Raw genomic sequence first — 16,259 nt, forward strand, 5'->3', positions numbered from 1 at the left:
AATACTATTGAAATGAATAATGAAAAATTAAGCATAACAAATTTACCTTTCAATAAACTTATTATTTAAAATGAATTTTTCAATTTTTTTGAAACTATGACGCATGACTTAGATCACTTTCGAAAATTGTCTATGGTTCAACTTACAACAAGATCTGTTGTATTGGCACATGTTTGCACACCCACGTTAAAAATACTAAACACATAGTAAATCATCTCTATACTTTGGAAGCAATTGCGTAAAATCATCTCAGTACTTCGGAAGCAATTGCGTAAAGTCATCTCAATACTTTAGAAGCAATTGCTTAAAATCAAATCAATATTTTGGAAGCAATTGCTCAAGGTCAATTATCCCTTAAAGAAGAATCGTGCGATGTGTCAAGGAATAAGAGTACTCGCCTCCCATTGATGGCTGACTGGTCGATACGAATTCCGCACCCGACTCGCATCATCCACAATGCTGACACAAAATATCCTCAGTGGTAAACTATTCACAGGTTAGAGTACCCTTGTCATCAGGCTAACCTCCGGATGTTTTCATAGTTTTCCTCTCCCTGCAACGCAAATGCGGGTTAGTTCCATCAAAAAGTGCTCCACGAAGGCAAATGTGTTCCATTACTTGATCCAGGAGTTCCCTTGTCTTCTGTATTGGGTTCAAAATTACAAGGCTGCAAGTTTACCATTGCTAAAAGTAAACTCAAAATTGGGTCTGCAGTTCAATGACGGTTATAATTATATCCCTTAAAGAAGAAAAACTGTTTGATACGAAGTTTCTAAATCTGCCAGTTTTCAAAGTTTTTTTAATTTCCAAGTAACCTCTGGAAAATATTAACCCATATGTGAAATTTTATTATTACTATTATTTTCCTGACTGTTGTTGTATTACTATTATTGTCTGTTATTATTATTATTATCTTCTTGATAGACATCAATAAGCCTGAAATTGCCAATTATTTCACATCCACGTGGAATATAAGACACAATAAAAATATCTCAATATTGAAGGAATAATCGCTTTAATGTCCACGAACAATTAAGAAGATACTTGATTCAAAGTTTATAACTCGACATTCTGTTTTTAAAGAATTATGTTCAATCAAATGTTTACTGAGAACATTATTAGCTATATTCTGAACATTTGTGACCATAAAAGCCGTAGATTAGTCTGAAATAGCCGGGACAAAAGAGTGATCAAAATTTCGTGAGTAATCTTTGCACACTCCAAAACAAGTGATCCTCAACAACAACAAAAAAGAAGACAACAATGGGCATTCTGATGGCGCATCAGAGGCAAAGTTCGTTTTGTATCCAAACAAGAAAGAAAGGTTGGAATAAGGCGTCGTGAGGGGGCGTGTCTGTTGGCTACTGGGAATATCGTGAGCTGCTTCTTCGGAAGCTGGGATGGAGGAAGGTTGCGTCGTGAGGATGAGGATTCACGATTCACTGATGGAAAAAAAGGATAACTCCGGATCAGGGGAGAGTGGTTTAAGATAGAATGGAAAGATTTAGGTTTAAATCACAAAGCTGTTGGTTGTTTGGATGTGGTAAGTTGTAATTTTAAAATGGAAGATTACGGATGTCAGATGATTTTTCGGAGATTCAATAATTGTTAAGCATTCGCTGTTTTGAAATAGTACGAAGGTACAACTCTTTTTTTTTTCCTCTAAAAGAGAAATAGAACGAACGTGCTCTATCAATTCTTGAGAAATGAAAAGATAAAGATCAATAGAGATGAATAACTGATTTCGCCTTTTATTCCAAAAAGAAAAAAAGGTGGTAAAAAAATACTCTTGATTCTTTTCAAAGGATGATTGATTGTAAATCAAATTGTACTGGTCTCATCTCCTCTTTAAAATAAAGGGCGCTTTTTCAATGGTTGTATTTTTAGATAAACTCATCCCTGATTGTTTATATATAGCTTTTTTGACTTTCTACAAGATAAAACCACTTAGGCTCAGAGGGTAGATCGCTTTCTTCCCAATGATATGCAATGCCCAGATTCGAACCCCAGCGATGGCTAGTAGATTAATCATAGCGCTAACGTGAAATATCCTCAGTAGTAGATGGATCGTGGATCAGAATCTCATTGTCATAAGGCCAAACGAATTAGGTTTGCGTGGTCTTCCTCTTTATGTTATGCAAATACTGGATATTTTCATTAAATTGTCCTCCATAGGAGCTAGATGTTTCATTTGTGTTATAAGTAGGATCCAAAAACAAATCTACGGAGTTAATCATAAATAACCATAAACACAAGAATGGGTCAGCAGTTCAATCCTGGTTATGAAATAAAAACAACTCTTTTCTGAATTTCCACTAGATAAAAACAAAATCAACACAAACACTTTATTGCTGTCATGGATATCAAGGTGTCAATAACTAAAAACGCTGTTTTGGGTACGTTTAAAAATGTGGCTTATCATGACTAGTGATAATTTTAATAAAGATTCACTTGTACAATACATGACACTAATATATACAAACAAAATATAAAATGGAATTATATATTTTGTACTTTTCAATCATGCTAAATGTTTATAAGTTTGAATGCATAGAAAAAAACATTGAAATACTAACATTCAAAAAGAAAAAAAAAACTAAATTATGTCATTGTTATACATTATTTCTAAACTTAATGTATTAAAAAATATTCACTTTAGAAACATAAGTCCCGCAGTGGACTTATCGTTAAGACACGGTTCCCAGCAGATCACCGAAGTCAAGCATCACTGACTACGGTCAATGTGTGGGTGGGTGACCACTTGTATCAGTCTGCGTAGGGACCGAGGGTGTGCGGTATTGGTCCTCGTTAAACTGTGCTACCGTAAAGTGCTCGACTTCGCGCGCAGGTCGTCGGGCTACCGAAGCGGGTGTGCCATCCCCTCCGCAGAGGATCAAAATTGTGATGGCATGTCTTCGGATCATCCTCCGGGATGTTTCCCAGACTGTCGCCAATAGCCCATTGTGCAGCTCTAGTGTGACGCAAATTAACAACAATCATCTTTAAAAACATAAATACTTATTAGTTATTTAGATTTGTTTTTTATCCTTTCTAAATTGGCCAAAGAAATTTTAAACATAAGCGTTGCTATTGGTGCTACATACTGTCATACCAATTTTTGGTGACTGCCTCATTCGAAAAATAGCGTGAAGATGAAGCTATTTAAATATTTTCTGTTAATCTCAAACATTACTTTAGAAATAATAAAAAGAAAAACAAAGCAAAGATTTAATTTCTATTATTATCCAGTCCCTGAACTACAAGTAATGGAAGAACGGCAAAGCACGGAGGCGTAGATGAGCACAGACTTCACGCGCTTCGTCTTCACTTTTCTCTTTGATTTTGTTTTGCCACCCGTTCAGAAGTCTCTGTTACTCCCCCCCCCCTCTCACGTTCTTAACCCCTTTTGTTCTTCTTCAGGAACAAAAAAGAAAAGAAGATTACTCCACAAAACAAAACAAGATAGAAAGAGAGACTATCAAATAATTACAAATTAGTCTTGCATCGCTCCGCACGATGTGTGGATTTCAAAACTTGAGGTCGTGCGATGTTTGGCGGTTTGTATTGAATTTGAGCAGATTCCGTTTAAAAATAGATTATTCTGCACTTTGTACTTTTTAGCTCTACTTTATGCAACGTATTTCTTTCGTTTGTTTTAAGGGATGTGTGAAATCAAGAGTAAAAGAATCAGAAAACTAAAATAATAAGAAAAATTAATGGAATTATGATTGATTAGACTATTTTCTAAAGTTTTGATACTTTAGTGCCTTCGTTTGACGATTCAGGTTGTCTTCATTAGATAAACCTTCCTTAGGTTTGCTTTCGTTCGTTAAAAGGCGAATTCAAGAAAAGTTTTATTTTCTTTAGGTTTGTCTTAGTCAAATCAACTTCCTAAGGTGAATACACAACCTAAGAAAATGAATTGGTCGAAATTCGATTTTGTCAGACTATATCTATTAGACTTTTCGCAAAATAGTTAACAATTCGGTTCCTTCTTTAGACTCTTTAGGTTGCCTTCATTAAATTAACCTTCGTTAGGTTTGCTTTCTTTAGTTAAAAAACAGGTTTAGAAAGATTTGTAGTTCTTCAGATTTGCCTTAGGTTTGCATGTTGTTGTTTCTAATGCAATTTGCCAATAACAGCAAGCCCTCAGTGGTGCCATCAATAGCCAAGAATATGACTTCAGCCAAGAACACGTCACAACCCGTTCATAGGGGGACCTATTCATACATCCATTCATTCATCCACAGATCGTAATTTTGGCCTAAATCAGAACGCGATCAATCTTCGATTCAGTACCCCAGAGGTATTGATTTGTTATGGGACATAGAGAACTTTGCGACCCGACAGATTTTAACGTGCATCAGTCACTATTTACTACACGGGAGTTCTAAGCAGACCTTACGACCTCCTGAACATGGGCTCAGTGCTCTACCAGCCTCACTATCCCTGCCAGATTTCATGTAATTGAACCAAATATTGAATTGAACCAAATATTGAATTTTTAATTTATTTACTACCCTTTTATATATTTTTAACAATTGAAACAGGTCACATCGTTTCTATATAGTTCAGCTGAATTGATTATTTTTTACAAATAATAATGAGCAATAATAATTATTACTTATTTAAAAAAATAATAATATAATAATAATAAGTAATAAGCTGATCAGACTGTGTAGTGGTCAGAAAGCTGACCTTACATCAAAAATTCGAATCCCGGACAAGGCATGGTCGTTCTTTCAATCTCTGCATTATCTTGTGAGACCAACTTTGGTCTACCTAATGCGTTGCTCTTGAAAGAGTGACCAACAAATCTACCCTACTGATAACTGGATGACGAATGTCAATCGGGTGGGCATTGGAGGAAGAAGAAAAAAGTTATAGTTTTTAAAAAAATCAAAAAGATTTTAAATTTTTCTTCTTTTTTTGAAAGAAATGTGTTTTTTCAAGATTAAATGACAAAATTAATTAGTAACGTGTTTAAAAAATTTTTTTAATTAACTTTAATTAATTAATGCTTTTTGAAGAAATTATTTCAACTTATTTTGGAATCAAATGGTACAAAAAGCAAAACATTTACCCCACACTATTTTCTTTATAAAAAAAAATTATAATGATGTTCATCTAATTTTGAAAAAAAGTGAAGAAAGATGGATATTAATATACATAATAATTATGTAAATGAATCAGGGAGGAGACAAGATCTACTTTATATTACGAAATAGATTTACTTGTTGCTGTTATTTCGCATCATATGTTTTAAAGAAAGCATGCAGTTAAATATCTTCCGAATAATTGCCTAATCCTAATAGGCAAAAGTATTTCTCACAAATGTTGTAGTAGTATAATAAATGCAGTAATCGGTCTACATTAGAATTTTAGCATCTATACATCACATGACCTGAAGAATGCTATCCCCTGTTGTTTTCCAAATTACCACTTAAATAGAGAAAAAGCTTTTAACCCTTTTCACCTATAACACACCTTAGTATATTAAGAAGAAGATTTTGGGGGGTTGGCCCATTAAAGGGGTCAAACACTTCCTGGCATATTTAAGTCTGTAGTCTACTAGCTCGTACTCTTTTTAGAGACCCGTGCCTAAAATTCAGCGGATTTTTTTTAAAACTACACTCTGCTGTGTTCGTGTTATACTTGTAAATAATTCTTAGTAAGCTTATAATTATGTAAATATACTAAGAGTTTTTCGTGTACGACCGAAATCAAGAGAATGTCGACTTTCACCGGTGAATGTCAGCAATCACTTAGTCGCTTTGGGAAATGTCCGAAATATTTGTTATATCTGATTTTATATGAATTTATTCGTCGTTATTATTATATTTATTCAATATTTTATTATCTGCTTAGGATAGATTTGGAGAAACATCAGTGTTCGGAGTACCGGTTAACCCCTTGACGAAGACGTCTGGGAGACGTCATTTGTTCCTTATTTCAAAACAATAATTGACGCGTCTCAGGCGTCTTCAACACAGAGATGCCAACTTGCTCCGGACAGCAAATAAATATTTCAAAGTGGCAGTTTATCAATTGTGATTCTTGGTTTAATAAATTCAATTTAGTAGATTTTTATCCACCACTATTTCTAGATAATTTGTAGGCTTATATAATTCACAACTTTATAGTAGTTATGTCATATATTACCTTTTAAAAAGCAAGCAAAAATAGTCAAATATTTGAAAAATTTAGTTTGTAGTTATTTACAGTTTTCTTTTATTATTTTGGCGTGTCCGGAGCAGTTGGCATTTCTGTCAACATTCCGTTGCGAGTTGTTGTTTACAGTGCAATCAAAGAACATTTCTATATCAAGAAATTAATAATTCCGCACAGTTTAAAGTTTTACTGTTTAATGATATGTCAAGGGGTTAAATAGAAACTGGGCACTGGACCTTAAAAAAAATTGATGTAGGGTATACCGGGCAGTGGCACTTAACTAGATTTAGTATAAGTTTCGGACATTTAGTACAACGACTATGCGATTGTCAACATTCAGCTGTGGAAGTCAACAACCAACAATTTCGGTCATTCAGAAGAAACTAATAGTAAATATATTTACTATTAGTTTCTCAGAGAAGGTACAAGAAAATATTTTGTAACAATACTAAATGCTTACTGGTAAGCATACAAGGAAAGCATCTGTAATAGTATTAACAGGTTCTTATTCTAATTAAAATTAATGCAATAGGGTATGAAAAACTTGCTTGAGTCAGTTTTTCAGAGCAAAACATTTAATCTTAGTCAAATCNGTCGTTGAACAGCTGACCCAAATTTGGGTTTACGACTACTAATGTTCAACTTCGTATCCTTGCAATTTTGAACGCAATCCAGAAGGCAAAGGAACTCCTGAATCATGTATTGGGAGAAATTAGCACACGTTAACCCGACACTCGAAATATTTGCTCTGTTACAATCGTACCCTGTTACAATTGACCCCACTCTCCCCTACACATTAAATCTGTTGGTTGTGATGCGAAAATTTGAAGAGAAGAGTACCAGTTCAAGTGTTGCTACGTCGTCTAACTAGGGTGAATATGACGCAATCTTATTACCATGGCTGTTGAAATATAGAATCTGGAAAAGGGCCTAGGTGCTTGGAAGTGGTTGGGCGAAGTACGAAATTATTAGGAAGAATATTTTTAAAAAAAGCCGAAAGAAATCACAAAATTGATTACGTTAGAACAAAACATCCTTCGGAGCCGTGGTGGTTCAGGGAGTAGAGCCCTTGCCTCCCAAGAAGGTGACCCGGGTTCGAATCCCAGCGAATATGAATGCGATACGAATTCCGCACTCGGCTCGTACTGACCACAGTACTAACGTAAAAATATGCTCAGTGGTAGAAGGATCATGGGTCAGAAGCCCTTTGACGTTAGGCTAACCTTGGGAGGTTATTATGGTTTTCCTCTCCATGAAACACAAATGCGAGTTAGTTCTATGAAAAAGTTCGCCAGGAAAGCAAATTTCTCCCAATACTTGATTCAGGAGTTCCCTTGTCTTCTGAATTGGGTTCAAAATTACAAGGCTACGGAGCTGATAACTGGTAGTCGTAAACTCAAAATTAGGCCAGCTGTTCAACAAAGGTTATATAAAAAATAAGTTTTTGAAATGACGAATTTTACGAATGTTCTAAAACATGTCAAGACATGCGAAATAAGACATGCAAATATTGAAATGTTTAAAAAAGCAGCGGCAATTTAGTTGCCAACCCAATACTCTATTCTAGATTCCTTTTAATCTTCCAATTCAGGTTTCGATCAAGAAAATATCATTTTTATTACTGTAATCTTCCAACAAACGACAGCAATTTAGGTATACAAAATGTATCTACATTGCGATTGTCAAACGGGGTGGTGCGTTTGAGAAAAACGAAAGCGAAATCGTGTCCCAATTTTCTGTTCAACAATAGTCCAGTTCAAGGAGTTAACCTCGAAACATCACACAAGACTGCTTCCATAATGAGATCTTCAGTTGACCACAACCCCCCATTGTTTAAGAGAAGGGAATTTGTTTGTTTTCGGGGGTGGCCTAGCCTTCACTGCGGTGACCCATATAGTCCGTCCCCCACAAATGGTCCATCTTGGTTGATGATAGTCGTGATTCGCGTGCACCACTATTAAATGGCCAACGTGAGGAGATGGTCGCGATAGTTGAACTTTCTATATGTAAAAGGGTTAGAAGGCTCAGCTTTGCGCGTGCCATTAGAAAAGTGAAAGTTGTGGTTAAGGCTGTTAAAATCTATGGGTAAACGTGGTTTCTTTTTAATGGAGTTTCGTTATTCCATTTATGGGGAGACAGGCTATTAGGAAAAACAATTCCACGATTTTCAAAATTAAATTTCCTAATCTTCGTGTTTTTCTTCTTCTTTTATTTAAAAAAAAAATTCTATGAAATATTCGGGAGTTGTTGTTGTTGTTTTTTTCTGATATAGTGCAGATAAATGTTTAAGTTGCTATGATTCAGTTAGGTTTTGTAAGCTTGAAAGATATTTAAATTTTGTATCATCGTGAACTTTAGAAAGATAAATAAATAAATAATAATAATTCCGTTTAGATGCTGTAAGAATCAAGATTTATTTCTGGGTATAAAAAATGGTATTAACTAATTGAGTTGAGTATCTATGATACCGTGAATGACCAACATCAAGAGAATGTCGACTTTCACCGGTGAATGTCAACAATCACATAGTCGCTTTGGTGAATGTCCGAAATATTTGTTATATACAATTTGATATTAATTTATTCTTTGATATTTTTATATTCATTCAATATTTTAATATATTAGGAGGATATATTAGGAGAAACATCAGTGTTCGGAGAACCGGTTAAATGCATACCGGGTAGTATGCTTAACTAAAAAAAACATCAGTGTAGGGTATATCGGGCAAATATATACCGGACAGTGGCTCTTAACTATATCTATTATATTTTTCGAACATTTACCAAAGCGACTATGTGATTGTCAACACTCACCAGCTGAAGTCAACAACCACCAATTTTGGTCATTCACAGTAACGTGTCCATTGAGTATTCACTAATTGAGTAGCTATATAAAGTAGTAACTCTTTGAGTTGTTTAACTGATTATTAACTAATTGAATAACTACATGAAGTATTAGATAATTAAGCACTACAATGATCTTAAATTAAGTAACTATTTCTGTGATTAATATCAACACTGAGCATTGACTAATTGAGTAGTTGTACAGATGATTAGCTCATGAAGTAGCTAGATTGAGTAATAACTCATTGAGTAGCAATGTAGACTCATTAAGTTGCAACATAGAGGAGTAGCTACATTGAGTTGTTGATCATTTATGTCGCTCTGGAGCTACACATTGGGCTATTGGTGACTGTCTGGGAAACATCCCTGAGGATGATCCGAAGACATACCATCACAATTTTGATCCTCTGCAAAGGGGATGGCACCCCCACTTCGGTAGCCCGACGACCAGCAAGCGAAGTCGAGCACTTTTCTGTAGAACAGTTTAATGAGAACCAATACCGCACACCCTCGATCCTTACGCAGACTGATCTAAGTGGTCAACCACCCGCATACTGACCACAGCCAGTGATGCTTGATTTCGGTGATCTGCTGGAAACCGTGTCTTAACGATCAATCCACTGCGGGATAGCTACATTGAGCATTACATATTTCTAATGCTACTTTGAGTAGCAAATAATTAAGTAGCTATTTATATTGATCATTAACTATTTGAGTAGCTACAATGAGTACATTAATTGAATAAGTAGCTGCATTATGTTATAATCCATTGAATTACCAAACATGAATATCATCTCAATAAGCTTAATTTAGTATTCATTAATGTAGTGGTTACCCACTAACTAATATGGAATTACCATATGGAATATAATTCATTCAATGGGTAGGATTATTTTAATTCATTGAGTAAAGGCGTTGAATCTTCGAATGTACAATCTCGTAAAGCTAATCCAGCAAAGCAAATATAATAACTACATATTGTTTATCAAAGTGAATTTAAAAGTCTATATCACCAAAGTTTATTCGTCTCGTCTGGTTCAATTCCGGATATAAAATAAAAACTGATTGTTAAAAATTCGTCATAAGTATTTTTATCTTAATAATTAATCCTTGCTATTATCTGACATTTATGAACTATAATTTAAAAAAATATTAATACCTTAGCTTATAAAGACGTTTTTATGTCTTTGTTTTGAAAACGAAAAACGAAAGCATAAAATAAAAAGTTAAAATATACTTAGAATAAAACTATTATATTCAATTAACCAAATGTTATACATATCGATAAATAACATTTTTATTGGTCGAATTTCGTGTAATTAGTAATGAAATACTGTTCCTTTATAATTTTATTGTTTATAGAATGCATCAATTGCATTAAAACAATTATTTTATTTTCCATACTAAATAGCATTAAAAAAAACATTTTATTTAAAATCGAACCTTCTTAGTTCATCATTATCTTTGTTTATAAATTTGTACTGAAGGAAGAAAACAAGAATATTACGTAATTGGCATGTTTAGGTCAAAGAAAAAAAACTAATTGTGTAAATTGTGAATAATTAAGTAATAGTTTATTTAGAATTTTTACAAAATGTTTTATATGAGCCGCGATGGCTCAGGGGATAGAGCGTTTGCCTTCCAATGAGGTGAACTGGGTTCGAATCCAGCGATGACTGGTTGATACAAATCAGCATCCGGCTTGCACCGACCACAGTGCTGACCTGAAATATCCTCAGTAATAGAAGGATCATGGGTTAGAGTTCCTTTGTCGTCAGGCTAACCGTGGGAGGTTCTCGTCGTCTTCCTAAATTGGGTCGGCTGCTCAACGACGGAGTATTTGCCTCCCAATGAGATGACCTGGGTTCGAATCACAGCCATGACTGGCCGATACGAATTCCGCCCCCGGCTGGCACTGACCACAGTGCTGAGGTAAAATAATCCTCAGTTATAGACGAATGTTGTCCCCTTGCCGTCAGGTTAACCATGGGAGGTTTTCCTCTCCATCTAATCCAAATGCGGGTTAGTTCCATCAAAACGTTCTCCACGAAGACAAATTTCTCCCAATACTTGATCTAGGAGTTTCTTTGTTTTCTGGAATGGGTTCAAAATTACAGGGCTACGGAACTCAAAATTCGGTCAGCTGTTCAACGACGGTTATAAAATAAAATGTTTTACATTAATACAGATATATTAAGATAAACTTTGTGTATTTAATTCGCAGAATGCGAAATTATGACAGAGTTTTCTAGATTCGAATTTTTGTTTTTGATGTACAAAATTGTGATAAAAATCGAAGATAATTGTTTTTGAATTTTGCCTTTTTTCTTTCTGTGCAATCGTTCTTTCACGTTTCACTGTAGTTAATTCCGAATAAAGAAATTTGAGTTTTAAACTCTCATTCAATTCGTACTAAAACAACAATCTACGAAGTATTTAATCGAACTAAATTAGCAACTTCGCTCACAAAGTATTATTTATTCCTATTAAATCAACAGCTTTGTAACTAACTTGATTTCAATATCACGTACCCTATCAAAATGGAAACACTGGATCCTCATTTTTTCATTTGATGGCACCTCAAGCGGTCTCATTCTAAAGACTATAACCAGAATATACTATATATCGCTTTTATAACTATAACAACAGCCGTACGAAAAGGAAAAGAGAGAGCGTGTGGATTTCAGTAAAATTTGTTGAATTTATATTATTAAATATTTAAAACAATAACAATCTTTAAATAAAAATTCCGAAAAAAACTCATTTTATTTGTTTATTTATTTTTGAACTTTTACCTTGTTCATTGTTAGACCCAAATATTCTGTTTGTTAAAATATGTAAAATTATTTAGATAAAAATATGTAAGAATATTTTCTAAAAACAGAACCTAGAGTTTTGCACTTTGCTGGAAATATGGTATGCTTATTTTGCTAAATTTATTATATAATTTATTACTAATGACAACCTTTTTTTTTTCAGATCATATATTCTACTACATTTTTTGTAAAATAATACTTAAACATGAACATATTTAAATTTAATTTTCGAACTTATGAGTTATCTCTCGTATCATTATCATTATTTATCATCTGTTACCATTATAACTCGTTATCTATTATCATTAATTATCATGAATGATTATTAATCATTTTAATTTAATATTGAATCATATTTCCATTTAAATAAACCATTTTTCTATTTCTTATTTTATAGGAAGTGGTGCCTTTTTTTTAATTTTGAAACAATAATACAAATAAATAAATAAAATCATAAATATTCCTGAAAAAGATGAGAAAATTATAAGACACCAAACGGAACATTCAAAAGCTGAATATTGACCTAGATTAGAATAAGATTAAATAATATTTTTTTTTTCCTATCAGTTCCGTAGATGAGAATTATTAGTTTAAATCTCAGACTTATACCTTAAGGTGGTTTTGTTTTTGGAAGAATATCTACATAAAACGTTGATATTAAATAGGCGTTGGTATCTCAATTCGGTCAGACGGCCAAAAAGCGAAAGTGACCAGGTCAAGTTGCCGGGAAAATTGTGGGTTTTACCGTGGTCACGTGTGTGTTAACACTTCGATAATTCCATATCATCTTTGATATCGTCTGCAGTAATCTCTGAAATTAGAAAAAAATGAGTTCAAACGATATGGAGTAGAGTTGAGTTGTACTCTTTTGTATCCTTGGTGGAGAAAATTAGAAAACGTCTTGATAATAGTTAATGTTCATTATTTAGATCAAGTTATTTAGTCGGATCTTTTAGAATTAATGTTTATCACTCGTTATTTATTTTTGAGATTGAGCAGTATGAGATTGAGCAGGTTTATAAGTTGTGATATAGTTAATTTTTAGTGAACAAAAGAATTAAAGAAGTTTGAACAGAATTTAGTTAAAATAATTTATCTGTATTGTAATATTTCTTTTCCTCGATTAGTAGATGAAATAAATTCCTGAAATATATTCTTTTATAATTTAAAAAAAAAGAGAAAAGAATCCTTTTTTAAGGTTTAAAATTTTGGTTTTGTTGCTTTTAATAAGAATACATAACCACTCCTTAATTAGTCTATTAAAAAAACAAATTTCCTAAGTTAAGAAATTACAGGAAAAACTTAAATGCTTATAAAGACATTTTTTTTTCGAATTTTATGAAAATTGTGGCTTTACGATTGTCATGTATGTGTCGTCTTCGATAATGTCAAGAAATAGAAAAATGAGTTCTAATGATATAAAGTCGATATGAGTTGTAATATTTGTATCCTTAAAAACTTTTTAAAAATTGGAAACTCTTCCGATAATAAAGTTCATTATATAAAATAAAGTTATTTATTTCAAATCTTCTTGTAATTATTTTTTATTATTTTTAAAATGAGGCAATTTGTCAAGGTTTTTTTAAATTGTGCTACAGTAGTTAATTTTAAGTGAACAAAAGAATTAGAGTAATTTGAACAGAATCCAATTAACTACTTTATCTGCTACTACTTTTTTAAAAAGATTTTTAAGCGAAAAGGGTTAGTTGAAGTTTAATTTTAATAATTCTAAATAAATGGAAATAATTTTTAACTTTTTAAGTACTACAAACTTTTGCTTTCAAAAAATATAAACAACTTAAATTAGTCCATTAAAGCAGATAATGATTCTGTAAATTATAATATTCTTTATAAAATTCTGTTTCTAAAGTAAATTATAATTTATTCCATAAGTAATATTATTGCGTATAATTTCACTTTAGTATGAACAATTTTTATTTTGTTTTTAATTGTTACCGGTTTCAATTTTCAATTTTTTTTAATGAAAGTGTTGAATTTTTCTATTGAAACAGCTCGTGATCCTGTAAGTTGTTATATCTTGTTGTTGAAAAGAAAAAAAAACTTGAAGAAACATGCTTTTTTCATGCAATTGCACGGAAGCCTAAACTACACGGATTTACTTTTTGATGAAGAGGTTTAAGGTCTATTAAAAGTAATGTAAAAACTTTCTTTTGACTGAATAAAAAAAATTAAGTACAAAAAAAAACTAAAGTTTTTTTTCTTTTCCTAAATAATTTCCAAAGTTCAAGTTACTGCTTTAAAATTAAATACCTTACTCTTTAAAACTGCTCTAAAAACATCAACGTAAAAAAAAAAGTTTAGTACTAAAGCTATTTATTTTAAGTATTAGAGCACATCATAACAAAGAGCATAATAATTAAGAAAGTACTAATTAAAAAAAAAGAAGGCGAAAGACCAATTTTCAGGAAATCTTTAAAAGGAAAAAAAAGTTTCGAATTGAAAACACATCCAAACGATTCTCAATTGCTTTAATGGAGAACTTCTCTTTAGAAATTGTTCTTTTCTATTCGATGGAACAAAATCCTAAACGTTTTCTCTACAAAAAGGCGTGAAGTTTAAGCATCAATGTGTACTTACTAAAAGACTTCACGGTTTTATTTCGAACATAGAACTGAATATAGAATTAAAAACAGAAAAAAAATTAGGTTAAGTAATGTATTGAATGCATTTAAAGTAAAGCTTTGAAATCGCTCTGAAAATCTATAGGAAATTCAGGGATGCCTAAATGCAGGAATTTACTCAATAGTTTTACTTTAAAGCGTTTCTTTGTACAGATTTGACTTATTTCACGTTTTAGTGAAGGTATAGTTGTATGGGTATATTGTAAGGATTGCTGGGAAATAAATAAGAAGCATTGTAATATTGTTTATTATTTGTGTTTTTAAAAAAGTTCCTTTTATTTTTCTAAAAAATATGAAAAAAATTCGTCTAGCATTAAAAAAAAATTTCCAGTTTCATTTGACAAAATACTTATTTGTTTTTACGCCTAAACTTTCCCGTTAATAATTTTTTTTTAAAAATATATTTTTCATCATGTGAATATTTCTAGGCGGTAATCACTCTCAATTATCAGTTACTTTCGCAAATTACAGGTAATTATCTTATTTGTATTGTCAGAAAGTTAACCTTTTTTCAAAACTTTAAAGATAATTATTTTAATTATAAGAAATCTTTATTTTCACATTTGATTTTTTTTATTTCTTTATTTTTGTAAAAAGTGTTGCTTTATAATATGAATACAAGTTTTTAACAAAAGAACATAAACATCAATTATTAAATTATTTGTGTAGTTGCAAAATTTATAACCAATTTAGGTTGCTACAAAATTGATAAATTTAATTTTTTTTATTGAAATATAATCTTTTTCATTTTTATTTGTCAAAATTATTGTTTGTATTTATTTTAATTTCCTATTTTGCTATTTTATGCTATAGACATATTTATAAAGCTGTCTTATTTTTTATCTGCTCAATTACGAAGACTATATACCTAAAAAATGTAAAATTGGCTGTTCAAGTTGTAATCTTTAAGAAAAAATAAATTAATAAGTAACGCATGTCTCTGAATTGATCGTACAAAATGACACTTAATCTTTTACTATCATTTAAAACTGTGCACCAATATGCGAAGTTGCAACATAAATTATCATGCGTGGGTGGGTAGCCATCACGCAAAACATATAGAATACGTAAATAGATCCAAGCAATTTTATAACCACAGAGGGTTATTATTATCTTAGAGTTAACTCGCGTGATCTGTATTTTGATTTGCCAAATTTATAATAGCTAAAATTATTATTATTTATTTATTCATTAGTGAATTATCTCTCAAAAGAACTTCATGAATTTGTCAGTTACCGACTGATCTACAAAATATCGCTATAATCTTTTTCCAAGATGCGAAATTTCGTTCCTATGATTTTTTTTCCCACGATTTAAAAGAAGTTAAGCTGCTTAGTTAGCTACTAAGTTAAGCTACTGTAATGTATTAATAGTTATGTACTATTGTACTACATTAACTATCATTGTGCTATATTAAGTTTTATTAGCACAATTACTATTATTATTACATCAATATTATATTAGTACTATATTAAGCACTATTAGTATTACATTAGATATTATTGGTATTATAGCTCATAGTAGTATAACTCAGTAGCTAACTACTTAAACTGCTTATTGAGATACCACTTAATAACGCGATATCAGGGGTTCAGAGCGTATTTTATTCAACGTAAGATTATGCCCATCACAAATTGTGTCCATCGCATGGTTATTCCATAATGTGATAATCTCTAAAGTGATATTTTGTCCAATGCGCAATTATGTCCAGTGCTTAGTGATTTCCTAAATGTGAATATATTCAGCTTGGAATTGCATCGAAAACGAAATGCCGAAAGGTTGATTAC

The 16,259-nt window shown here is 31.9% G+C and overlaps 1 protein-coding gene across 2 annotated transcripts in view; it reads right to left on the reverse strand.

Moving 5' to 3' along the window:
- Positions 1-16,259, reverse strand: part of LOC107436282 (histone-lysine N-methyltransferase MECOM) — a 237,929-nt gene that overhangs the window by 72,196 nt on the left and 149,474 nt on the right. The gene's annotated exons all lie outside the window — the stretch shown is intronic.

The sequence above is a fragment of the Parasteatoda tepidariorum genome, chromosome 7 (genome assembly GCF_043381705.1).
Source record: "Parasteatoda tepidariorum isolate YZ-2023 chromosome 7, CAS_Ptep_4.0, whole genome shotgun sequence".
NCBI lineage: Eukaryota > Metazoa > Arthropoda > Arachnida > Araneae > Theridiidae > Parasteatoda > Parasteatoda tepidariorum.